The sequence below is a fragment of the Podarcis liolepis genome (assembly GCF_965112155.1).
Source record: "Podarcis liolepis genome assembly, chromosome: 12".
In the NCBI taxonomy this organism is placed as follows: domain Eukaryota; kingdom Metazoa; phylum Chordata; class Lepidosauria; order Squamata; family Lacertidae; genus Podarcis; species Podarcis liolepis.
The window spans coordinates 55,381,112-55,407,179 of NC_139563.1; the positions used below are offsets into that span (position 1 = coordinate 55,381,112).

Here is a 26,068-nt window from a genome sequence, read left to right on the forward strand (position 1 = left end):
TTTGGGCAGGTTGATTTTGAAGGATTCAACCAAGGGAAACAGTGTTTTTCAGTCAAAATTTCTAAAATTTGCTGTTTGCCAAGTTTGATGCCCTCTGCATTCTACAGAGCTATAATTTCCCCCCAGTAAGATATTACAATCCTTTGGAATAAGGATGTTTCTGAAAATGAAGGATCTTCAGCAACCCTAATAGGAAGTGATAGAACTATTGTGTCTCCTCCATATATAAAATCATTCAGCGCCTTCTCTTCTGTCCCAATGAGAGGTGAAGGTTGTGTATGATGAATTACCGTAGCTAATATTTAACAGTCCTATACAACATACATTGTTATTTACATGTGCTAGAAAATAGGTCATTTCTGTACATTTTTCAATTTGTAACCGTAAGCGTGTGGGTATAGTTATATCTTTAGATATAAAGATATATCTTTATATGTTTTGTATTGAGGGTGGGGAGGGGTGTCTATATATCTCAGAATTCAAAGTTGCTTGATATTTTAAAGCTGAAAATTAGATTTGTTGTTTTTTATTATTCTGTTCTGGGCCCCAAGTTATATTTGAGTGTCCTTCACCCTTTATTCCTTTATTATTTATAACCCACACTCTTTGAGCAATGACCAGGACTAATCTGTAACCTTCTGTCCTTCTGTCTGATTCGCTCGCTTTTGGAAACGGGAGGACTGAAGCAAATATTTGGAAACTTCTTGTTCCAACACATATAGAAATATATATTTCATGCTTCTGATACTGGAATGTGACTTACTGGAGCTTTTGCTTTTCTTATTCATTCTCAGTAGAAGATACTTCAAAGGAGAATGGGAGAGGATGAAAAACTTCACACTTGTTATTCATTGTATTCTAATCCATTTCCATGTTGCTTCCCTTACATACACAGCTGGACAAAGGCTTTAATATTATATATGTGCCGAGCGAGTTGCGAATTGCTAGCTTGCTTATTAGTTCAATGCTTCTGGGTTTTGTGTGTCAGCCTGTGCTGTTCTCTCCCCACCGCCCTGAAATATAAGCTGCATCAAAATATATAAATAAATGCAACTATTCATTTCTGCTCACTACACATCATAAGGAAGTGGGTCATAAAACAGCATTAGCAGTGAATTCCCCTGAGGATGGAAGAAGCTCACAGGGGTTTGGTCCTCTGAATGGTCTCTGTCACTCCCTGGCAGTTAATGACTGAAATAGGATCCATTGCCACGGGGAGCTTTTAATTTCCCCTTACATTGTACAGATTGCCCTGATCCGATGCAAGGTGACAGCTACCATTTCAGTAGCTCTCATTAACAGCTTTTTGTGTGTGTGCAAGGCAGTGGATACCATGTTTTTCCTCTGTGCTATAATGTCCACAATGTGCATATAGAGGCTGGCTACATTCTCCCTTTGGACAGGTGCAAATTAATATGGTTGCATGCAAAATTAATGCAGCTAGCAAGATACTGGGGGGTGGATAAATATATTTCAGCTTATTTTGACTCTCAGTGCTTCTTTGGGGGCAAAACAATTACCATGCACTCTCCAGACTAATATGGGGAAGACTTGGTGCTTGCATATGGTGCCATTACTTGAAAGCACAGGGAGACCCTGAAGGGCGGCCGGGGGAGGGGAGGGAACAACCCTGCTAGACTCAGGAGAGTACGAAGAGAGCTCAGAAGTGAGAGAGACAGACAGAGAGATCCGTGGTAAATCTTATGCAAGCTGGTAGTTTGGCATCTTAACAAGATGCTTACTGGACAGCTGGATAGAAATCTCTTCACATAGTTCACCTCATATAGTTCAAATGCTGTAATTGATCACACTATTTCAAGAGAGCAGAAGCCTTAAAATACTATGCAATCCTCTGTATGACTATTTAGAAATCCCAGGAAAGTGTACATAGGATTGCAGTTTAAACATGCTCTGCTTTTATTTACAGTGGTACCTCTGGTTACGAATGCTTCAGGTTACGAGCTCCGCTAACCCGGAAGTAGCTGCTCCTGGTTGCAAACTCTGCCCCAGGATGCGAATGGAAATCGAGCACCAGAGGCGTCCGCACAGCAGGAGGCCCCATTAGCAAAAAGGGCCTCAGGATTAGAACGGTTTCAGCTTAAGAACAGACCTCTGGAATGAATTAAGTTTGTAACCAGAGGTACCACTGTACTGTTTTACAAACCAGAGGTACCACTATCTGTTTTACAATATTCCACATGTATGTGGCCGTGTTTGTATCGTACAGGAACTCCTGTTGCTGTTGCTGCTGTTCCTGTTAGATGTACAGTGGTGCCCCGCAAGACGAATGCCTTGCAAGACGGAAAACCCGCTAGACGAAAGGGTTTTCCGTTTTGGAGGTGCTTCGCAAAACGAATTTCCTATGGGCTTGCTTCGCAAGACGAAAATGTCTTGCGAGTTCCTGCGGGTTTTTTCCCCTTCCCCCCCCCTTTTCCCAAGCTGCTAAGCCGCTTATCAGCTGATCCGCTAAGCCGCTAATGGGCTTGCTTCGCAAGACAAAAAAACCGCAAGACGAAGAGACTCGCGGAACGGATTCTTTTCGTCTTGCGAGGCACCACTGTACATAAGAAACTGCCTTATCAACTCTGTCTAGCAGGAGGCATCCAGAGTCTCAGGCAGGAGAAGTTTTTCCCATCACCTGTTACTGGGAGCTGCTGCAGGCCAAGCATATCCTCTGCCACTGAGTTATTATGCGATTGTTCTCCATGTGTTGGTTATGTTTCCGTGAAGATAATGTTCAAAGAGAAAAAAAATCAACAAAACTCAGAAATTCAACTTCAGTTTAGTCCCTGTTTATGCATGCTTTGAGACTTTATTAGTCCTTTCAGTTAGCTCTTCCCCATTAGTATTCCTTCATTAGATAAGAACTCATGCCTCTTAATTGCTTTCTTCACTATGCAATCCGAATTCACCCTAAGTGTTTTGGATGGAGGGGAAGTCTTAAGAGATAAAATGGAGGGAAACGGGTTAGGCATTAAGGGGTCTCATATATTCATGGACAGTAATGGGGCATTGGATCATTTGCTGTAGGCTTTGGTTAAGCAAGGCTTACAAAAGGGCTTTGAGGGCCCGTTTCTGTGTGCTCAAGAGAGCTGCCCAAACCAGCTGCATGCTGGTGTGATATCAAGACTCCAGAGATGAACAGGGATGTGGTTCAAACGCAGGCGCAAGAGATTCAGAACCACTGGCAACAATCCCAGAGTGGAGAATAGGAAAAGCCAATTGTTACAATGCAGGCTTGCTACAATTGCCAGATTGTGGCAATCACACACAGGGCCCCCGGACGTTTGGCGGTCTATTGACCCTGCGATTGCTTTTTCCGCTGCCACCACCCCATATCTCACGGGGGCACACGAAGTCCAGTCAGTTATTAACATAAACAAATAATCAAGTTTATTTTTAAATGCAGGAACAAGCTTATGGTTACAGTTCATTTTACTTGGCAGTTTCTTATTCTTAGTTCCTAACAACTCCAAATTGATTATACCAACTATCTATCTGACTCCGCCTAACAATTCTTCTCACTCTCTCACAATACAACTCTACCAACCCACACCTAAACCTCCCTCTTCCTTCTTCCACTCCCAAACCTCAACTCAACTCCCAAACCTCAACCTCAACCTCAACTCAACTAACTTTCAAAACCTCCCACTCTAACTTTTATTCCCCCCTTGCATTCTCACTGGCCAATCAAATCACACCTATTTTAACCCTTTCCTTATGACCCATCCTAGGAGGCAAACGCCACACAGATCTTAACAGCCTGGCCTGGGTGTTCAAGGCCAAACTTTGCCTTCTGAGTCCTGCAATCAGCCCATTATGGACCCAGTCTCTTGGAGCAGTCATTGTGTTTTTCCAGGAGCTTGGTCTGTGAAAGCCCTGCAGGAGTTTTTTTTTAATCCTCAAAGCAGTCAGCATTCCATTCCTCAGAGTTGCACCTTCAGAATTTGGAGGAATAGGTGCAGAATCTGAAGCCCGTAGGTCTTACTTGGGCTTCAGGGCAATGACAGGTAGCAAAGTCTTTAATGATTTTTTGTCCATGCAATATAGCAGATTCTTAGAGATTGCCCTCAAGGGGAAAATGTGGAAGCTAAATATATTGTCCTCTGCTTTGTAAGTAGACCCCAAAAAGGATAGAACTATTTACACGGAACTTTCCATTTCCCTGCCTTCTCCAACTAAGTCATACTTAGTTAAGTCAGCTAACTATGACATCTTTGGAACCAGCTGTTTGTCCCATAGGTGCCAAACATCAGATTTCAGGATAAGCATTAATACATTAAATTGAATAGTTAAAAAACAACAACAATCTGAAGGACATGATAGGTATATACTGACTTGAGTGTTACCAACTTAATTTTGAGTTTGTTAACAATTTTTTGGCCAGTAAGCAAAAAGACTAAAATGGTTTTCTAATGGGATGAGCCTTCAGTGTGTAAAAGGTACACCGTGGGGGCCTTTAGAAAGATGCTTTATTGATGCTAAAATATAATTATTAGCTTCTTAATTTCAGATGATAGGCTTTAGCACATAACTGGTCAGTTGTCACCCAGTTGTTGGGGGCAATCCAGGTATCTTCCTTTAATGAAACACTTCTGATGGGGAGAACTAGCAATCTTTTGTTTCTGGAAATGTGCAACATCTGTACACATTACTGTCCTCTAGTTTTAACTGTTCTTGCAAATATTCTATAGGCATCTATTGGATAGTGAATATGACATCACTGATGAAGTAATTCCTCTCATGCTTTCCATACAGCATTTGAGCATTTCCATGCCGCATGCCGGAAAGGATTTCATAGGAAGCCCTATGAAAAAAGGAAAGTTGTGAATGTCATCAAGACTTCCTTCCTCTTTCTCAGCAATACATTCTGTATCATGAGAGGGAGAGTGGGGTAGTTGTTAGAGTGGTGGATTAGGACCTGGGAGACCAGGGGTCCAAACCCAACTAAGCCATGAAGCCTGTGGTGACTTTGGGCCAGTCACTGTCTCTCAGCCTAACCCACCTCACAGGGTTGCTGTGAAGATAACATGGAGGGGAGAAGTGTTATGCCACCTTGAGCTCTTATGATAGAATAATAGAATAATAAATAAATTATGAATGAAATTATGAAACTTACTCACCTCCCCATCTGAAAATGTAGTTATCTGTGTGCTTTTCTTCTCCAGCATTGAAGCCCACACCTCCCATTTCTTCTGCCTGCACCCTCTGAAAGAGCTGCCCTCCTCTAGAGCAATTCTAGGTGCTTATGTTTTAGCTAGGGATGAGGTCTTGTGTTTCTGGTGCTGCACTGGGATGGGCTAAAAAGGGGGGGGGTTGTTGTTTCATCTTCAAGAAAGGCCCTGCGATAGTCAATGCCAGAACATATGAAGCCATAAAGGTTGCCTTTGACATGAGATGTTATTTTTGCCAAACCCTTTTTCGCTCACAAGAGTGTTTCTGGAATATGCCAAGTTGTAAGGCTGTTCCTAACTGCAGGACAAGTTAGTGCTGTGTGATAAAAGGTGCAGAAATAGACAGGTGCAACTCCCAGGCACAGCAGGTGTGCAGGTTGAAGCACAATGATTGACAAGCTAGGAGTGCTATGGAGTTTCACTTGAGGGATGCCGTTTATAGAAAATACGCAGCACTTGTACCAGACGGGGAGTAAACCCCAGAGAAACATTTACTCTCCCTGTTTTTCAGTTTACCACACACATGGCCTCAGTACATCACTCAAGAAATCAGGTAAGAAATTACCACAAAGGTCCCATTCATGCAGGAATATGTGAGTGGCAACACTGATAACATGGTTTCAGAGTTTAAAAAATAAATTTTATGAGAGACAGTTCTGTAGCCTTAAGACACAATGTGTGTGCATATACACTCATGCACCAGCAGTTCTCGTTTACAAAAAGATATTAAACTTTACAACAAACACAGTTGTGTGAAAATAAAAAAATTCCTTCCAGTAGCACCTTAAAGACCAACTAAGTGAGTTCTTGGTATGAGCTTTCGTGTGCATGCACACTTCTTCAGATACACACCTCACAGTTGTGTGAGGTGTCCACACATATAATGTTTTGAACTACGGTGAAGGTCTCTGTTTTTGTATGCAACCCTGAGTTAAAAAGAAAACTTACACAACATACAATTAACAGAGGAATTGATAACTAATGGCTTCTTAATTGAGCAAAGTAGGATATGTCAGTTTAGAAAAGAAGTAGGTGACCTGATGGAATGAGGCCATTTTGTTCTGAAGATGGGGAAAAATACCCTTCTCAATGGAGCTTGGAGAGTCTATTGTTCGGCAAAGGCAGGTTTTTCAGCAGGCCCTGGTTACACGGTCTCTTTTAAGTCTGGATCATCAACCTATTTCTCCTACTATTGAGCAATTACTCACAGGACTTGCAGTCTCATTGTCTCAGGTGATCAGCTCCCTTCCATGTTCATGAGGAAGGTCACAATCTGGCTCTCGGTGCCTGTATGAATTCCTCTGACATGGAGGGAGACATCCTTGCCCCCTCCCATCGCACACACACACAAATGGAACAGGCTGTACTACAAATTCCACTCTTCTCAGTTGCACAGTACCGGAAAGAAAATCTGCTTCCCTGAAATGTTATTGAGGTGTGTATTTTAAAACACCAACTTCACAAAAACTTTTTACTTTGGATCAAATGTTTTAAGACTATATTGAAACCATTTTCTTTAAATCATTGCTGGAAGCGTTTAAAACTCAGAGAGAACTCAAACTACTAGAGAGGGAGAATCTCCTGCCCTACTGAAATTAATTGGAAATGTATGAAAATACCCCTGTGCTACTGCTTAGCTCTCATATATGGGACTTGCACGAAAGACCTTACTCGTAGAAGCATTGTGCCCAAAATGCTTTTAGGTTTCCAGTGGCACGCCTGCCCTTTGGAGGTGCACGTGTTGTTTTCCTTTTCCAAAGGTGCGAAAATTGTAATTCTCAAGTTTGGTGAACTGTGGGGTCCAGGGTGGAGAGAAAGAGAAAGGAAATTGTATTTAAAATACAAAAAGCACCCATTTAATTAAATGGCAGCACTTGGGATTTTATTTAGTTTGCATTACAGAAGGAATTTCGACTTCCACTGCTACCACCTGCTGCCAAGCTGAGCCCGAAGCATTGTTACTGTGTCTTTTCAGATGCAGGTGAACTTAGTGCTCAACCACTTTCACAGTCCAGAAAGCATGACATTCCTTGTTACCAGTGGGAGGAAAGGCTAATTGAGAAGTGTGTATAAAAGCTGTAATGAGTAGCATTTACATGTATTGATTAGAAGTAGGGCCACCGTCTCTCATTTATCACCACCAGCAGCTGTGAAATCCCCCCCCCCCTTGTCGATTGGCAAGGCTCATATTCCCGCTCCCTTGGTTCTTTATTGCTTTTTCCTTCTCTCTCTCTCCTCCACCTCCCTGCCACTCCTTCCCCTCCCCTCGCTGAACCAGAAGGCTGATCCACCGACTGGAATGGGCTGGTAATTACTCCAGCGACTCCACCAGCTGCCACAATTGCCAAACCGTTGGAGTGAAAAATTCCATCCTACATTTCCGATTTTTTACATTACGACTGCATAATCATATTTGACGAATAATTAACCTGGGTTAATACTTCAGAGAGCCATTTGCAAGTAAATTGATAAGCCGAGTGCTAGGAAAAGGGGCTTGTGTGGGCGAGAGCTTTAGGCAGCTGCACCAGCAGCCCACTGGCTAGGATCTCCTGATGTATGCCCACCTCCTGACGATCTTAATTAAGAGTGGCATGCAGCCACCTCTGGGTGTCCGACATGCTGCTTTCAAGGCAGCAGAGCTTTAAATCAAGTAAAACAAGACCCTGAACTTTATGGCACCTTACCTTAGAGGAATAATGGATACTTTCCCTTTTCTTTGTCTCTTGGTTCAATTTTTGTTTCCGTGTGTGTTGCATTACACTGAAATTACACTGAATATTGCTGTGGACTTCAGTGAGGAAGTGTTAAGTACGTTTCTGTATTGTGAACGACAACCATCTAAAGCAATTATGTTTTGCCAGCTGAATTTCAGGATTCCTATGAATCTGTCTGCTATGCTGCTTTATACTGTGGCAGACCATTCACCCATCTAGCCTATTACTGGCAGGGGCTATCCAAGATTCTAGGCGGATATTTTCCCCAGCCCTATATTCTCCCTGGTATAGTTTTAGCTGGAGATGCCAAGGAGAGGCAATGGGGCGGTCACACCCCAGATTGTCCACTGGAGTTGGCCACTGACCGGGGGTGGGGGGCTGTGCGATTCACAGAAGCACAACCTTTGGGTCCTGACACTGAGTGTGAGTCCAGCAACCAGGAACTGCCTGAATTGGAGACCCCTGGGCTGGAGACCCCTGAGCCAAGGCAGCTTCTGATTAAATCATCTTCCATCTTGCCAAGGGCATTATGCTTGCGGCCAGCCAATAATAATAGAGAGCATCAGCAAATGGGCAGACATAGTCAAGGTCAGGAAATACCTAAGGCAGAGCTGGGATTTTTATTTTCGTCAAAGGCTGTGTTCCATGGGCTAGAATCTGTCAGGACCACATACCTGCTAGGGTCACAGCTAAATGATTGCAGGGACCACTCCTTCTGTCTCACTTTCTGCCATCCCATCTCCCTCTGCCCCCCATTCTTCCCACCCAGTGGGCTTTTCTGGAGGGACAGACCAGAGGTCTGAACTGATCACTTGCAGAGGGCTTTTAACCTAGGCTGAGAGCCACATGAAATTATGCTGTGGACTGCAGGTAACAATAGGGTCACAGCTTAATACACACACCCCAGCACTCTTTGGAACATGTCTAATTTTCTGTGGGATCTCTCTAGGATCCTGTATCTGAACATTCTTGTTTCTGATTCCAGTTATTAATCTTTTGAGATGCTGTTCCATATCTGACCTGCTCTGGATCTGCTTTCCCCAGACTTTAACCTTACCAACCTCAACTTGGGTGAAAATGTAGAAGTAGTCAGGTGTGGTTGACAGATAAGAATATAACAGAAGGGGAGCCTTCATGAATCAGACCCAAGGCTTCTCTGGTCCAGCATTTTGTTCCCTGCTGTGGCAATCAGATACCTGTGGGAAGCCCAAAATTGGGAGATGTGGGTCTAGTAATCACCAGAAAACTTGAGTTAAGGGAGAAAGCTTCTGAGTTATCAAGATACAGTATGTAGCTAAATGGATGGGTCACCAGTAAGCTGGCAGTAGGAGATGACCCAAGAAGAAAAAGCATGCTGTAATACAAACTTCAGAAGTCTGACATCCCGATCTCACGTTTGCATGCATTATTTGACTACTCAAAATTTGACACCTCACATTTGAATGTATTGACTAATTCCATTGAAAATCATTGTGTCTGAGGTGATAGGAGGCAATATGCAAATTTCACATGCGGTTTTGATAAGCGATTGCTTATTAGCACATGCACATGACCCCTTGGCAGTGCCCTCACCAAGTGATGAACAGGCACAAGAGAAGCATTTTAATAATGCCGTCTTCACATTATGTGTAAATCTATATCCCAGGCCCCAGTGAATATACTTTTCCAGCACTCAATAAGAATCTGACTGCTCATTGATTCTGTAGATACTTTAAAAAAGGTCTGGGAGGAGAAAGAAAAAACAGCTATAGTAATGTAGCCCATGTAATGTATGGAGGTAAGGTAAGCATAAAGAGAGATTTAACACCCGAGTAGAGTACCCTTCCCAGCAAGTACTCAGATCTTTCAGAAGGCTGCTGGAAGCAGCTAGTTCTCTCCAAGAGTGGTCCTTCTTAAATGTCCTTAATTTGCATTTACAGCTAGTCTACACATAACTCTATCCATACCACCTCTGTGCAGTGATTTTCACTTCTATTTAGTATCTAGTACGTGGTGTGGCATAATCTCATCATGATGGCATCACATGTGGTTTGCAGGCATCATGGAATTGTATGAAATACTGATCAACTTCTGTCTAGACGAGACTATTTCAAACCTTGCAGATGAGGCTGGCAAAAGAAGATTTAAAAACATATAAAGAAGTCTCATTTGATTATGACAGGAAACCTTTAGGCTCAAGAGCTTTGAGGCATTACCTATATTCTTGTTGCATGTTTAAATAAACAGGTTTTGAATATATATAAATCATAAAATTTAATTGCATTTTTATTTCAGTGTATTTTATGTAGTAAAACTACTATCACACCTAACATAGCCAAAAAATAGTCCATTTATTTTGGGGGTGGGGTGGGCTGTAGTGGCATTGTGTTAATTTATTCTTTCTTTAAAATCAGGGAGTCATTATAGGCCATTGTATTTCAGAGGAATATTCTCTTGAGGTGGCCTTCATCTAATATACAAAGAGGCTCCTCTCAAAGCATGCCTTGTGTGCTGGCGAGATGGAAAGTCGGCATAGGCATTTGTCACTGTATGAGGTAATGTAGGGAGAACTAGTTCCTTTTCAGAGCTCAACAGTAGCACTAAGTGAAATCAATGGCCAAACAATCTAACACAATTGGTCACATATTGATAGAATTAAACACCGCTGTTAACGTGACTTGTCATTGATCTGACAAAAACAGAGTCCAGGGGTAAAAGTCGCCTGAAGCTTTTAGGCTCTGTGTTTATGCAGCAGAGGCTGGGGAAAGTATTTGCTCACCCTGAATCTAGCAAAACATTTAAAAAATGAACAAACCATTGCTTACATTCTTCATTCCAGAAGAAGAAGAACACAGAACATAAACCTATTTGGTATAATAAGCAGGACTGGACACTTTTCATTTAGTTCTGCCATCCTGTAACAGTCCTGTGTCAAGTTCTTCTAAACTAGTGGTAAAACTTACTCTATGTCTTGACACCATCACACAGTGTTCTTCCTGCCCCAGCACTACCAGTACAGGCACAATCCACAGCACTGGTAATGGGGGGCAGGGTAGGGAGACACAAATGTTAGGACAACAGGAGAACTCAACATATACCTTCCATTTGGGGCAATAGGCCCCCTGTACTTATAATATGCCTTTCTGTCCTCAGATAGCGTAGTAGAACAACCCATTCAAAGGAAGTGCCACATTTAGCATCCGGATAGCCAAAAGAAACATCTCTGTAAGATTTTTGTCTAGAGCAGATTTTCAGTGGTTTCACATTGCAAACAAGTCACAAAATATGGGGCAGGGCTGAATCGCATCTTGATGGCTCATGCTCAATTTCAAAGAGCCCAAACTTTATGACATTAAGATATTGATTCTGTAAATTTTCACCCTAGAACATCCAGAGTGGCTGGGGAAACCCAACCGGATGGGCAGGGTATAAATAATAAATTATTATTATTATCCTGGACTGGTTAACTGATGTGGCCACGTCACCACCTAGAAGCTGGTTTGGAAGCTGGTTTAACAGCCAAGATGCTTTTTTTGTGTGGGGGCACATTTGCTCTGGAGGACGCGGGTGGTGCTGTGGGTAAAACCACAGTGCCTAGGACTTGCCAATCGTATGGTCGGCGGTTCGAATCCCCACAGCGGGGTGAGCTCCCGTCTTTCGGTCCCAGCTCCTGCCCACCTAGCAGTTCGAAAACACTCTTAAGTGCAAGTAGATAAATAGGTACCGCTTTATAGCGGGAAGGTAAACAGCGTTCTGAGTGCTGCGCTGGTGCAGGCTCGCCAGAGCAGCGATGTCACACTGGCCACGTGACCTGGAAGTGTCTGTGGACGGTGCCGGCTCCCGGCCTCTAGAGTGAGATGAGCGCACAACCCTAGAGTCTGACAAGACTTGTCCGTATGGGCAGGGGTACCTTTACCTTTACCTTTACCTTTACCTTACATTTGCTCTGGGAAGAAACGGTGCCCTTCGCCCAGCCTGATTTTATTGAAGTGCATAGCTCTCAAGCACAAGGAAGTGATTCGAATGCTACTGCAATAATATCAGAGTTGTGTCTAAGCGTGGGTTAGATATTGATACAGGGGAAACAAATGGCGCAAATGACCTGGGTTTCCTATCTCTACATTTCTCTGCCACATCAAAAATAAGCAGTGTAATAACTTCCACCCATTCAAGGGGAAGAGGGCTCTCAAACTCTTCCTGTTAGGCCAGCATGGACACCTCTCCATTGTGGGGTTCTCTTCACATGCGCGTGATGCACAGGTGTGGAGAAGGGAAGCATGGATCTGCTTTGTCTGGCTTCCTCCAGCATTTCTGTTTGCATTCAAGCCTCATTTTATCCACTCCCTTTTAGGTACTAAAATAAGAGATTTTCAAAGTAGCTGGAAACCCTAATTCCTTTACGTCTAGCCACCTTGCCATAGATCTGCTGAAGCTGGATTTGACTTGAAAATATGACATCAGTTGTATTTCAAGTTACTAAAAATGTATTTTACGTACAATATTCACTTCATCAACGTCATTGTAATTATCCACCACATGGCAGTTCAAATAATTCTATGCAGAAAACGATAACCTCCTCCTTTGCTCAGATTTTTGGCTCCCCGGCTCTTCATTCCTCCTGCCATACTTTGAGTCCTCTGTTAGCCGTTACAAATGCTGGCTTTCCTTTGATGCATTAAATTAAAACTATTTTTAAAGTAACATTTTTGTTACGGTCCGTCTCCTGGCTGCTGCTGAACACCAACATGCATGATGAATATCAAATAAAAACTTAGGTAGAAAATTGCAGCCGTGCTTTAGTATAGAATATAGCTACTGTTCTGCTGAATGGACTGGCAGGTACATTTTAACATCCCAGTGCTCCGGGTTGGACTTTAATGGGACAACGGCAGTGCAACCCTGAAGCAGTGAAAGAGCAGCAAAAGGATAAATTTGTATGTCAGCCCTCTCATGACTGCTATCTCCATTTTTTAAATTTGTTGGGAGGCACTGATTAGTCTAACAGCCCAAATAAAGTCCAATTTACATGATCAGAAAAGCATTGGAGCCATTTGCCCTCTGGCTCTGCTTCCATATTTTGGTTTGAGCAGTGGCCAGCCAGATGCTTTTGGAAACTCACAAACATGATAAGTATCCCCTTTTCTTTGTCCCCAGTGTCCCCATATGTAATAAGCACTAGTCCATATGTGACAAGCGCTAGACCATACGTGACAGGCACCCCGTGTCAGCCCTAGAGCCATAGTGACTCTAAATATGGAGGTACCATCCAGCTATCATAGCTAATAGCCATTTATTGACCTATCATCCATGAATTTGTCTAATGCTTTTCAGTTAAGCTAGTAGCCATCACATCTGGTGGTGAATTGCACAATTTAATTATGTGTTGCATAAAGAAGCGCTTCCGCTTGTCAGTCTCATACTACTGCCAGTCAATTTCATTGTATTCTATTATTTTGAGGGAAAGAGAAACAATTGTCTCTATCCATGTTCTCCATAGTACTGTTTTCTGGTTAAAACAGAAATTCCTCAAAGATTATTGGCAGATCAGACTGTCTAGACTCCATTCTTGGAAAACAGCAAAAATGTCAATGCTGTTATAGATTTGGGAGGGCGGCTCTCCTAAATCCTAGAAATTAATAAATGGTAGGATTTTGATTATTTGAGATGTGAAGGGAGAAATACCAGCTGCAGAGGAATTCCCAGGCTAGCGTATGCAAAACGACCTGGCCAAGCTAGGCCCTTCAGAAACAACACAGAGCCATTGAGGGCCATTGGCAATGCCAGAGAACTGTCCTTCCCCCTTTGCCCTGAGGTGTGAACAGAGACTGGGGGTTTGTCAGGGCAACTGGGTATGAGGCGACAGGAAAAGAGAGTCTTGAGCTGAGAAGAATATGGCCAGAAAGAATGGGCTCTTTTCCTACAAGTCAGTGGAAAAAATGAATTGTTGAATATTTAATAGGAATGGTGAAACTGATAGATTATTGCACCCTGTGTTATGATTTCCCAAGAAGTGGTACGTTTTGCTCTCCCCATATGGCGGCCCATTTAGTCGGAATCCTTTCTGGGCTTTGGCACACATGACAAGGAAAAATCACCATGTAGAATCTATTCATTATACACATGATAACTGGAACTTGGTTTGGGTGAAAATGGTCCTTACCAGTCATTATTGAATGCTGATTAAAAGCTGTACAAAGTGATTTTAACTCCCTCAGCAGTTGACTTATAAAATACACAGTTGGAAAGCAATTAAATGTGGCATGAGTTTCCAGGTACTATGCTTATCTGTAAAACTTTCTGAGAAAGTACTGCTTTCATTGTCATCTTTTATTACTGTTAATACAGAATTCTATGTTGAAGTCTCTTTCGCTGCAATGCAACCACAGAATAAAATTGAAATGTGCCTTCCAATTGACTCATGTCTTTCAAGTTCCTGAATTCATGACACGTGGAGCTTTAATTCATCTTAAAGGGAAGGCTGCAGCTGATATTTTTCTTATTCAATTGTCCAACCAAGGACAACTCCTTAGTAGCACGTGAGAGTTTTACCATGTATTATAATGTGTAGCACAGGCGTGTGAAGGAGGTTTCATAATAAAATTTCCCAGCTCTCATCATCTAGGATTCATAGGAGGCCTGTTTGACACATCTCTAGGTAGAGTCTTAATCCTTCAAATGAGAGGATGGAAAGCTTTTGGCATGATAGAGTGGCAAAGATAAATTCATGCATACTTGTCAAGACTGCTTTAGGATTTCTGTGCTTAATGACACCACCTGTAATTCTCATAGTCATAGGATTCCTCCTGTATTTTGAAAATCGCCAATGCACCTTGATTATGGTCTCATCAAAGCAAAAGTTGCCTGAAATCTAGATCTTTGTAATGCAGCCCACACATTGCCCTTTTCTGTAAATTAATTGGGCAAATATTTCGTCACAAGGAGAAGAAAACTATTTACCCCAATCCAGCGCCTATTGCAGACAGAAAGGATCTGATACGCCGTGGAATTTCCTCCTTGCAGGAGCCTCCCCTTCCATTTCAATGGAAGTGGAAACATCTGAATATTCCTATGGATTCAGAGCTGCCCTCACCATGATTGGGGCAACTTGCATGAGCAGGAGCCGATGGGTCTGTGCATCAGCTACTGATGCCTCTCCTTTTAAGGCCAGTGATAACAGCATAGAGAAAGGCATATCTGTGAGCCAAATGAAGATGACTGAAAGTTTTTATAAAGTTTCATCCTCTCAGTTGCATATATGTGTATTTGTACAATCAGTCTGACACAGTCATTAATACATTTATATCAACTGTAGTGACCCCCACCTTTAAAATCAGATGGTCTTATTATAACTTTTGTCAGGAATCATTAATTCCACTCAGGCTTTAGGGGCATTAAAGAATTAGGATTTGGAAACTGCCAGAACTTCTCCTAGCATTTTTGGAGCCTTGTGCAGATTTGTTAGAGGGCCTTCGTCAGACTTCTTGTTTTCCTAGAAGAGAAAGAATGGTCAAGAAACTTGTTTGAGTAACTGTGTGCATTATGGCAATAGATAATTCCAAATAGCTTTACTGGCCTTTTCTGTAGCAAGACTGCCACTCTGGCTGAAGAAGTGTGTTGGGTTACTAAGAAAAAAAAGAATAGGAAGACAATTGAACTGGCAATGAAGGAGATTGTCAAAGCACACTTAAAGGCATTTAAGTTGTTCCATTCCTATGCCAAGCGTCCCTTATTAAGCAGATGTCCATTTTGTTCCTCTAACTATAAATTCAGAAATATTTGATGGAAGCAAATTAAATGAGAATGCGTAGGGTCTGGTTCAAGCAAAAGCTCTGTGGAAATTTCATGGGAATTAAAATAACGTTGGTTAGTGAAATTTCAGCATGCGTGCCATATATCACTAGGTTGCCTCAAGCAAAATTTGAGCTCCATTGCAAGAGTCCTACTCGGGTGAAAGAGTGTTGCAATGAAAGAGCCATCTCTTCACCTTCCTTTCTAGTACTCTCCAGCTCTGCCTAAAGACTCATTTCATCCACGATCCCTCAAATGAGCCAACCCTTAGGCAGTGAGTTCTTTTTTGCCTGAGACAGGGATTCTTAAGACTTTACAAGAAAGAAGAGTCTTTCATTAGGGCTTGTTATACCAGAACACAGTGACACAATATACCTGTACGCAACACAGGATGAAAACCAACACAGAGTCTTGCCTGCCAAGCAATGTTACAAATGAACACGGTATTCTCAGTGCCTCTGTCCATAGGCACTTCATCCTAATCAGCTTTGCATATTCTGTGATTTTGGTGCAAACTGAGCAGAATAATTTTTTTTTTTGAAAAAGCCTCAAATACTGTTTTTTATTCATAACAGCCTAGCCCCTGTACCTATTGGTTTGAAATTTGGCAGAATCAGAAGGGACTACTAGCAGAGGATTTTTGTTGGGGGAGAGCTACACCCATTACTAGGCTTGCAGATTTCATCCAATTCTGTATGAAAAGTTTATAGCGTTTGTTGGTTTCCCATTAGAGCCAGTGGGGGAGGCACCGGAGGATTTGCAAAACGAGTCAAGGCAACCTCAGCCTTGGCTCAGTCTGACGTGAAGCAGAGTTTCAGGCTCCAAGCTGAAGTGGCCCACTATCTCAGCCAACAAGGCGGGTTTCAAAACTGAATACTTTTCTGTGCACAGCTGTAATAAGAATTTTAACTAAATGTAATAAATCTTATATATGTCTCAGTAATAAATATTTTCCAGTGATGACAGTCTGGCAAATTCATAGACTCAACAAACTGTAGAGTTGGAAGGGACCCTGGGGGGTCATCTAGTTCAACCTGCAGCAAATTGTTTTCATGTTTGGGTTTCTAATGATATATGAAAAAGACCTGAAAGGCTTTTTCAAAGTGTTTGGCATCCTTTGATTTCTTCCCGCCCCCACCCCCTTTTTTAGCATTTCAGACTGAATGCCCAGCCTTTTAAAAAAAGGAAATGAAAAACCTTCGCAACAATAGGAGATAGCATAGGACAACAGGTTAGGTATGGACCTATGGCGTATTGGGAAATGAAAAAGTTTCATTTGTTATATTGTGGTCTTTGTTTTTTGTTAACATCTATCTAATGCCCAAACTGCTGCAGAAAGAAAGAGTCAGCACTCTTGCCCTTTCTCTGGAAGGGCTGTGAAGGCTCCCAGTCTTGGTCTCTGAATAACAGGCAAACTTTGTCACTGGGAAAGGAAAAAATGGAAAAAGATGAAACCTGACATTTCTTATAGCTGAAAGGTAGAGAAAACAAAGGTTTAGCTCTCTTTTTCCTTGGCTTTTTTCTTGCAACCCTTAAAAAAAATTGTGTTTTTTTTAAACAAAACAAAACACAGAGGCCCTTCATTATCCATCATGAGCAATCTCAAAGTGTGCAACTCTCTTAGGGTTGTCTTCTAATAGTCAATTCAAATTGGTTTTTCAGATTCAAAATGTTTCCAGTGATAAATGCTTTGCATGTTTGGATACTTACAGAAATATATTCTGTATATATAAGAGCATGAGACCGCTCCTGCTGGACCAAAAATCTATCTAGTCCAGCATCCTGTTTCCAGTGCCAACCAAACCAAATTTTATGTGTCCAGGAACTTCAGAAACAGGGCGTGACCTTCTCTGTTTGTGCCAGTGATTCACACAAGACAGGATGTCCATTAAGCCACAGGAATCACTGGCAGGCACCCTTTTCTTTATGAAAGAGGGAGCCAAACAGCTGCAAGTGAACTCCACAGATTGTGTTACTAAGGGCCAATTTATACATTAATTACAGTATTAATGGCAGCCATTTCTATGTGGCTGGATCCCATGTCATTCTGGGTATATCTGTCCTGACTCCAGCCCAGCACACATGGACAGAGGCTGTTTAAGTAGGGGAGATGTATTTATTCATGCAAGTAGTGGTACAGATTCGGCATCAGACACAGCGCTTGGGAGCCACGATTCAGGAGTTCCAGAAGAGGGCAAGAAATTCAGAACTGGATGGAAGTGACAAAGATGTCCCAACAAGTTTTCCTGCCCCTCCCAACAGCTTTTGAAGGCAAGGCATGGTGCACTCAGTCATGAGATTCATGATGGTTGGCAAGGAAAAAATAGGTATAAAAAGAGAATTCCCTGGATGCCAAGATCCAGCTTTGGGGCATGTATTCTGTTGTGAGACAACCCCAGCAGAAATTTAAAATCACAAAACAAAAAGCAAAGTGAAGAGTGAAAATGCAGACAGTTAGGCCTTTCAAATATGCCCTTCTGAGTTCCTTCCAAAGTTTCCCACTTGCACCACATGTTTAGTAAGTTAAAAATGATTTACTTACAAACTTCAAAGGTCAGATTCATGTGCTTTTCCACACAGCAGTCAGAAAACACAGGCAGCAAAACTTAGGTTAGTTCCAAAGTGGAAAAGCCATGCTGTCAGAGCTTGGATCAACCAGCTGAGACTTCTTTACATATAAGAGTTCACATGTTAGACTGGAGGAACCAATAGACTTGACATCTTTCTCCCCAGGGTGAGGGGTGGTGACCTAGCTAAGCCTGGCCAGACAGCTTACTCTATGGCATTAGCCCCTCCATGCATGAATTAGACAAGCATTTTGGTTATATGAGTCTGGTTATCCTACCGCTCTGAGTTTATGGGATTGTCAAGATTGCAAGTGTGCACTCTGTCAGGGAAGGTGGGTCTGCTCCCATCTGCAAAGGTGGCACCTGGTTCTAGGCAACAAAACAACACTGTCCTGTTAAGGCTGCTGCCTCCTGTTCAGCTTCCCTCCCCAGTCTCCACCAAGGCTCTCCATTCCACAGGAAGGTTGGAGGGGAGAGTTGGCATGCCTGCTCCCTCTTCCAAGGGGTGGGAAAGGGGAGATCCTCCTCCACCACCCCAGGTTGCCAACAACATTGCAGTTCTCAAGACACTATATGCAGAAAGGAGCCAGCCACCTTGCACTGGCAGGAGGGCATGTTTGCTTTCCAGGCCATGACTTCCAGTACTGGAAAGAATGATGGCACTGCCATTGCCATGAGGTTCCTCTCTACAAATATTACCAGCCATTTGGACATAGGATTGGTCCCCTAACATCCCAGTGATGTTTGATCAGCTGTAAGTCTCTTTAACCATCAAAACCATTTCAAAAACAAAAACGTGGAAGAGGGTTTAATCCAAAGAATATCAGGTGCATTTCATTTTCTTAGCACCTAGGTGTACCTAAGGGATGTGGGTGGTGCTGTGGGTTAAACCACAGAGCCTAGGACTTGCCAATCAGAAGATCGGCAGTTCGAATCCCCGCGACGGGGTGAGCTCCCGTTGCTCGGTCCCTGCTCCTGCCAACCTAGCAGCTCGAAAAGCACGTCAAAGTGCAAGTAGATAAATAGGTATCGCTCTGGCGGGAAGGTAAATGGCGTTTCTGTACGCTGCTCTGGTTCGTCAGAAGCGACTTAGTCATGCTGGCCACATGACCCGGAAGCTGTACGCCGGCTCCCTCGGCCAATAAAGCGAGATGAGCGCCGCAACCCCAGAGTTGGTCACGACTGGACCTAATGGTCAAGGGTCCCTTTACCTTTACGCGTACCTAACTGTCTTTAGATTGTGTCCTTATTTAAAAGAGTTTCCTTTCATGTATGATATGTTTATACATTGTCTTCACTCTGCTATTACTTCACATCATGCTCAGTGAGAAAGTACTGCAGACAGACAGCTAAAAACGAATCAAAAAGCTAAAGGTGCGTTTTAAATGCATCTCTTTTTGTCATTCTGGGAAATAGAAACTTAAACAAATTGAAGGCTTAAGGTCATACAAATGAGGTAGTGGGGAAGGTGGAGAAGATGAGGAGGAGTAAGGCAATTTACATCACATGGAGGAAAGAGAATCCAAATATAGGGCAATAATATCTGTGCAAGGGAGTGCCCAGTGATGTTTTCTTTAGAACATATTGACAGCATTCAGGCTCTTTGAAAAACTCCATAAATGGATCAAAATGAGAAACGCTCCCCGCACACACACACACCACTTACAAGTTGTAACTGAAAGAGTTTTAAAACTTCATTTTGGTCATTGTATTGTAAGATAAGGAAAAAACAGCATCAATCCATTGTAAAAATCTTTTTTTATATATATAGTTCACGTTTAAAGTCAATAAGAATTAGGTATGGATTCTTCATGTGAGCTTTCCTTAGTTTTGATTAATCCTTTTGGGATAAATTCTACAAGCAAACACATCAATACTTTTGCTTAGGTGAGTGTTCCCAGCAGAGGCAGTGGGTGAAATCCTACCTGTCTTAATAACCCATCTCAAAATGGCTGTTTGCTTCAAAGGGAGCAGGATTACACCCAGCGAGGATCCTCCCATCACCCAATGGGCATTACTTATGACTAGAAAATACCCAGCAGTATACTCTGGCCAGAACTAACTTCTGTGTCAATAGCATCCTGATGTGTCCAGTGGAAAGAAAGTGATCTCTTTCCAATAGAGCCTCATTCAGATTTCCTGGAAGAGTCTGCTTTATTTCCATTTTATTAAATATTGCCTAGCTTGTCCATGTACCAATTTCAAGTGTGTTTTCAGAACGTATCTTTCTTTATTTATTGTAATCTGTGAATATTGTATTTTACAGTCTGTAAATTAGATATGAGATTTAATGCACTGGCAAAACACAAGAGTGTTAGAAAATGTTCAGATCCAGCAGGGAAACCACAGGGATGTTTAAAGCTTGATGCATATAATGTTAATATTACGTTACATGCTGTGCTATTGCACCGGATGCTTATGGCAAATGTCTATAGGGAGAATCAGTTCCAAAGATTTCATTTTCAATAAACAGATTATGCAGTTCCACCATATACAATTAAAGAGGTAGTAATGAAATGGTTATAAAATCCCCTGTCACTCCATCGTTGTTTTTTAATTTTGTAAATAACATCAGGAGCAATCTGCTGGGAAGTGCTTATGTATTTATTTATTATTGATTTTTTTATCAAAAAATACATTTAACATTACTTGTTATTGCAAATCTAGTCCTAGGGATGGCAAGACGATGAAGTATTTCCACAATATTAAATGTCAGGTGCTTGGGGGAATTGCAGCAGAATATCCTTTTATAAGAATATGTTAAATATTAATGACCAGTGATTACAGAAATTAATTTAAAGCCACAGTTAATTTTCAAGTAGAAACTTTTCATAGCTTTATTCCTTTGTTGCAAACAATGCATATTTAAAATAGATTCCCTTGGTGAATATTTTGAGTTACTGCTGAATTATCCTGTCTCTTGACTGGATTTCTGCCTCCCACACACAAGGTAAAGAAAAAGGTTTTCCAGACCCATTGGTGTACCCATGACAATAGAGGTGTATTGCAAGGGAAAGAAGAATGTATAGGAATGAGAGAAAAGGGATATTTTATTACAGAATGGACAAAATCCGTCAAATGGTTATTTGTAACTAAGTGCCCCGAGTTAGTCGTGGCTAAGGCATGCTTACCTGGGAGTAAATCCTACTGCAGTAAACATGGTCTGGGCTGCAGTCTCTGCTATAGATGAAATTAACTTGCATTAGGTATTGACCAATGCTTTTGAGGGAAAATGTAAAACTTGCTTCACTTTACTTAAGGGGATAGGATTTATAACATTTTGGTTGCAAAAGAAAACATTTTTGTTTTTCAAAGCACAGATACCCTTTATGTAAAATACCCTTTTAGTTCTCTTTGAATAATTTCTCTGCTTCTTCATTACTGGAAGGAAGAAACAATATTGGAATCTTATAATGTATGATCACCACCACATGTTTTCTGATATTTGTACAAAAACCCTGAAGTATTCTAAGCTGAAGGCAGTAAGGGTTCGTCATGTGGGAAAAGTTGACATCTTATGGCTTTTCTACAAATTGGGCATGCATATTCCCTTGCTCTTATTTATAAATAACACATATTTACCGTATTTTTCGCCGTATAGGACGCACCAGCCCATAGGACGCACCTAGATTTGGGGGGGGGGGAATAAAGGGGGAAAAATTATTTTCCCCTCCCCCAGGCGTGGGGCCCCCAGAACAGGACCCAGAGTGATGCCGAAGCTGCGTGCAGCTTTGGCATGGCTCTGGGAGCTTGCGGGGCTGGAGGAGGGGGAAGCCCCCCGCCAGCCTTCTAACCAAGTCGGGGGACAGTGGGAAAGGCGCGCTGCGCCTCCCCGCTGTCCCCCGAGCTTGTGGGTCTGGCGGTGGGGCTCTCCTGAAGCCTGGAGAGCGAGAGGGGTCGGTGCGCACCGACCCCTCTTGCTCTCCAAGCTTCAGCAAAAGCCTGCATTCGCCCCATAGGATGCAGGCACATTTCCCCTTCATTTTTGGAGGGGGAAAAGTGTGTCCTATAGGGCGAAAAATACGGTACTTATTTATTAGTAGGATTGATTTATATGCCACTAGTCAGGCCAAAATATCAGACCCAAAGAAGGGCCTCTAAGATTAATCTCAGTCAGGGGACAAATTTTAAGTGCTGTTTTATAAGGAAAAGTGAACATAGTGTTTATGGAGTGGCTAAATGAGATGTGGCCTTGCTAAGATTGAGTATTTCAAATTTTATAGCACAGTAGAGTAATCAGCACTTTTTGTTATGCCACCAAGGTTTTAATGAACAGATCACAATCTGTATTTTTTCAGATTTTACAACTTCTATTTTAAAACCAATTTCAGTGCCCATTTTGTTATAATAGGAGATCCCTATTTTCTCTGGAGAAATGTTGGAGGGTATGAAACTAAGTATAACTAAGTATTTGACTTCCATACTGTACAAACAAAATATGAGAAAGGGTGGGAAGTGGAATTCTACAAGTTGCCAAGGCCAGAGCCAAAGAAATAGTCAACTTAGCAGATGAATGTTATAATGTGCAATGCTGAATAAAAATATTTTAAAGTTATCGCCAATATATTGGAATAAAATGTGTGGCTACTGTTCCAGGAAATTTCCAAAGGCGAGCACAGGCTATGGTTCTGCAAAGTAGTCCTGAGTTAGACACAGTACAGGAAATGGATGGATGAGGCAGGCTTAAAACTGGGTTATAAAACAGTGCAATTGCTTGGCTTTCTGGCTCTGCCAGAAACCTGGTTGAAAGAATACTTGTGGAAAAGGATGCAGCTGAATTATAAAAAGGAACAATAGGCTACAGTAGACTCTTACTATCCTTATTCAGAAACTACTCACCGTATGTTGCAAGAACGCATAGAGGTGCAACATATGGCGGGTAGTTTCTGAATAAGGGTAGTAGGAGTCTATTGTAGCCTATTGCTTCTCTTTATACAGTGGTACCTCTGGTTGCGAACAGGATCTGTTCCGGAGGCCCGTTTGCAACATGAAAAGACCGCAACCTGAAGCGGCGTATCTGCGCAGGTGTGCGGCGCGATTTGGCGCTTCTGCGCATGTGCAAAGTTCAATTTAATGCTTCTGCGCATGCGCGAGCAGCGAAACCCAAAAATAACCCTTTCCGGTACTTCCGGGTAGCTGCGGGACGCAACATGAAAAAAATTAGTATGAAGCAAATGCAACATGAGGTATGACTGTAATTCAGTTACATCCTTTTCCACAATTATTCTTTCAACCAGGTTTCTGCAGCCGGGGGCAGAATGAGCCATCCATGGTGGACATTTGGCGCACTGGTTGCCCGTGACTCTCAAGCCTCCCCCAAGCTGTCAAAACGAAGGGGGAAGGGGGGGAATGCCACCAGCAAAGTGGCGCAACTCCCCCCTTACCCCAACGGCTCGGGGTAGGCTTGGGAGTCACGGGCAGGCGGCGTGCCGAATGTCACCCCTCTCAGTGAGGGCACCCGGGGCAGTCCGCTCCCACCCCACTTCCTATGCCCCTACCCAGCATACAAAGGTCTGGAGGTGAAGGTGGAGAAGACAAGAGATGTTTCGTTGGGACTAGCAGCACATACAATCCTTCTGACTGCTCCCATGCATTCTTGTAACACATAAAGGATCGCTTCTGAACAGGGCTATTGTTTGGCAAAATATACTGTAGGCATGGTGTGAGGTACTTGCATGTTTCACAATAATCCTTATCCTTGGAAGCGGAAGGAGACTCGCATCTCTGCTGTGAGAAGGCTGGAGTAACTTTCTAGGCTCTGGTCCAGAGTACACATGACATTCACCAGGGCTGCAGTGTTCTCCCCGTAGCAAGTTGCACCTTTGCAGCACACACCACACTGGCTACAGATGGCGTGGAGCATAAATGGGAAAGCTCATTATGACAGTAAATGGTGCTGTGAGTGGCTGGTGCTGGAGAGCTCTTTACGGCAGTGCCAATTCCATGAGACAACTATAACATGCAGTCTTTGGCTTTAAATTACCCTGCATGCTCTTACACTTCAAGACTGCAGCCCGGTTGAAGAATCATAGATATCATATTATTAATTATCAGTTATTGAATTTGTTAGTCGCTGTATACGTAAAATAAATGCCTCAAAGTGACTTAATATGCGAACAGCTAAAAGCCAAATGATGCACAGTAAAAAAAAAGCCTAAAAATGATCATTCCATAAGAAGGGCAAGTCCTGTTCCACCCGACTAAAAGATGAGCACACTAGTAGAGGCTAACTTGCGCACCAAAAACCTTGGTAAATAAAAATGCCTTTGCCTGGCACCTAAAAGCTGGCAGTGGTGGCACCAGGCATGTTTCCAGGGTCTCGCCAAAGCTGAGGAGCCACCACTGGAAAAGGCTGTGTAGTTCTCTTCCCCACCTCCCTTGGACAAGGCACACTGAGAAGGGCCTCAGACGGAGTCTGCAGGGTCCCGGCTGGTTCATGAGAAGAGAGACAGTCCTTGAGGTATTGGGGTCCTAAGCAACATAAAGCCTTATAACCAGCAATTTAAATTGAGCCTGGAAACTAATTCAGGCCAGAATCAGTATAATATCTGGCAACAAGATGGTCCCTCACAACTGCCACCGCATCTTTCGCTCGGGACAAGTACCAGCTCATCCTCCTCTCTGAGCTCAGCAGAGGCAGTGGGGGAAATGGGGACATTCTGGGATCAAATCAAATCAGAAGCCGGCTTTCATAATTCATCAAAAGATTGATGCAAGCATGTCCAAAGTCCGTTTCGGAGACCTAATCTGGCCTGCTGGTCGATTAAATCTGGCCGCCGTGGCTGTATATGTCCTGGGGTAAAATCCTAAAAATAGCTCAACAACTTTGGTCGGCCCTCACGCATGTTCATGTCATCAAATCTGGCCCTCTTTGAAAAAAGGTTTGGCACCCCTAATGCATGATAGGTAGAAAGCGAGGAGCCAAACTGCTTCTACTCAATTTAACCTGGCACAATTTCTTAACTTTCTTAAACCCACCTCTTGAGATTTCACGATCTCCTAATTACCCAACTAGGGACACGGGTGGCGCTGTGGGTTAAAACCACAGACTTGCTGATCAGAAGGTCGGTGGTTCGAATCCCCGCGACGGGGTGAGCTCCTGTTGTTCAGTCCCTTCTCCTGCCAACCTAGCAGTTCGAAAGCAGGCAAAAAGTGCAAGTAGATAAATAGGTATCACTCTGGCGGGAAGGTAAACGGCGTTTCCGTGCACTGCTCTGGTTCGCCAGAAGCTGCTTAGTCATGCTAGCCGCATGACCCGGAAGTTGTACGCCAACTCCCTCTCAGCTCTTTGTTTTGTTGATGCCCTTTTTCTGTACTGAAATTTGCAAATAGAATTAATTTAAAAACCAGGGCTGGGGGCAGGAGGCAAACCTCCCTGATCCAGGAAGCCTTCTTATTGATGGCATCTGACATTCCTACTAGTAAAGATTACCATATTTACTTGAATGTAATGCACCCCCTTTTTGGCCAAATTATGTCACGAAAATCAGAGTGCCTATTAGATTTGATGGCGTATTAGATTTGCGTAAATATGGTATTTCATCATTATCGTTATTACTAATACATGTGTAAAAGGCATTGTGAAAAATCATACAAATATCCGGATTCCTATACTAAAAGAACCAACTAATTGGATGTGTGTTGTATAGGCCTTATCTTGATAACTCCCGTATGAAGGTTATATGCATACAGTTTAAAGGCTTAGTTTTTTTAATGGCTAAGTCAGAAACTTCTGAAAAAACCTAGTTTATAATCGGAACTGCTGACACAACCTTGCAATAGAGGTGCTAGGCTGTAATCTGGAAGCACTGTTTTGACAGCAGTTATGGGATAATGCAATACAGCC

At 42.6% G+C, this 26,068-nt stretch overlaps 1 protein-coding gene across 2 annotated transcripts in view; it reads left to right on the forward strand.

Moving 5' to 3' along the window:
• The window catches only part of POU6F2 (POU class 6 homeobox 2), a 310,874-nt gene that overhangs the window by 117,220 nt on the left and 167,586 nt on the right, over positions 1–26,068 (forward strand). The gene's annotated exons all lie outside the window — the stretch shown is intronic.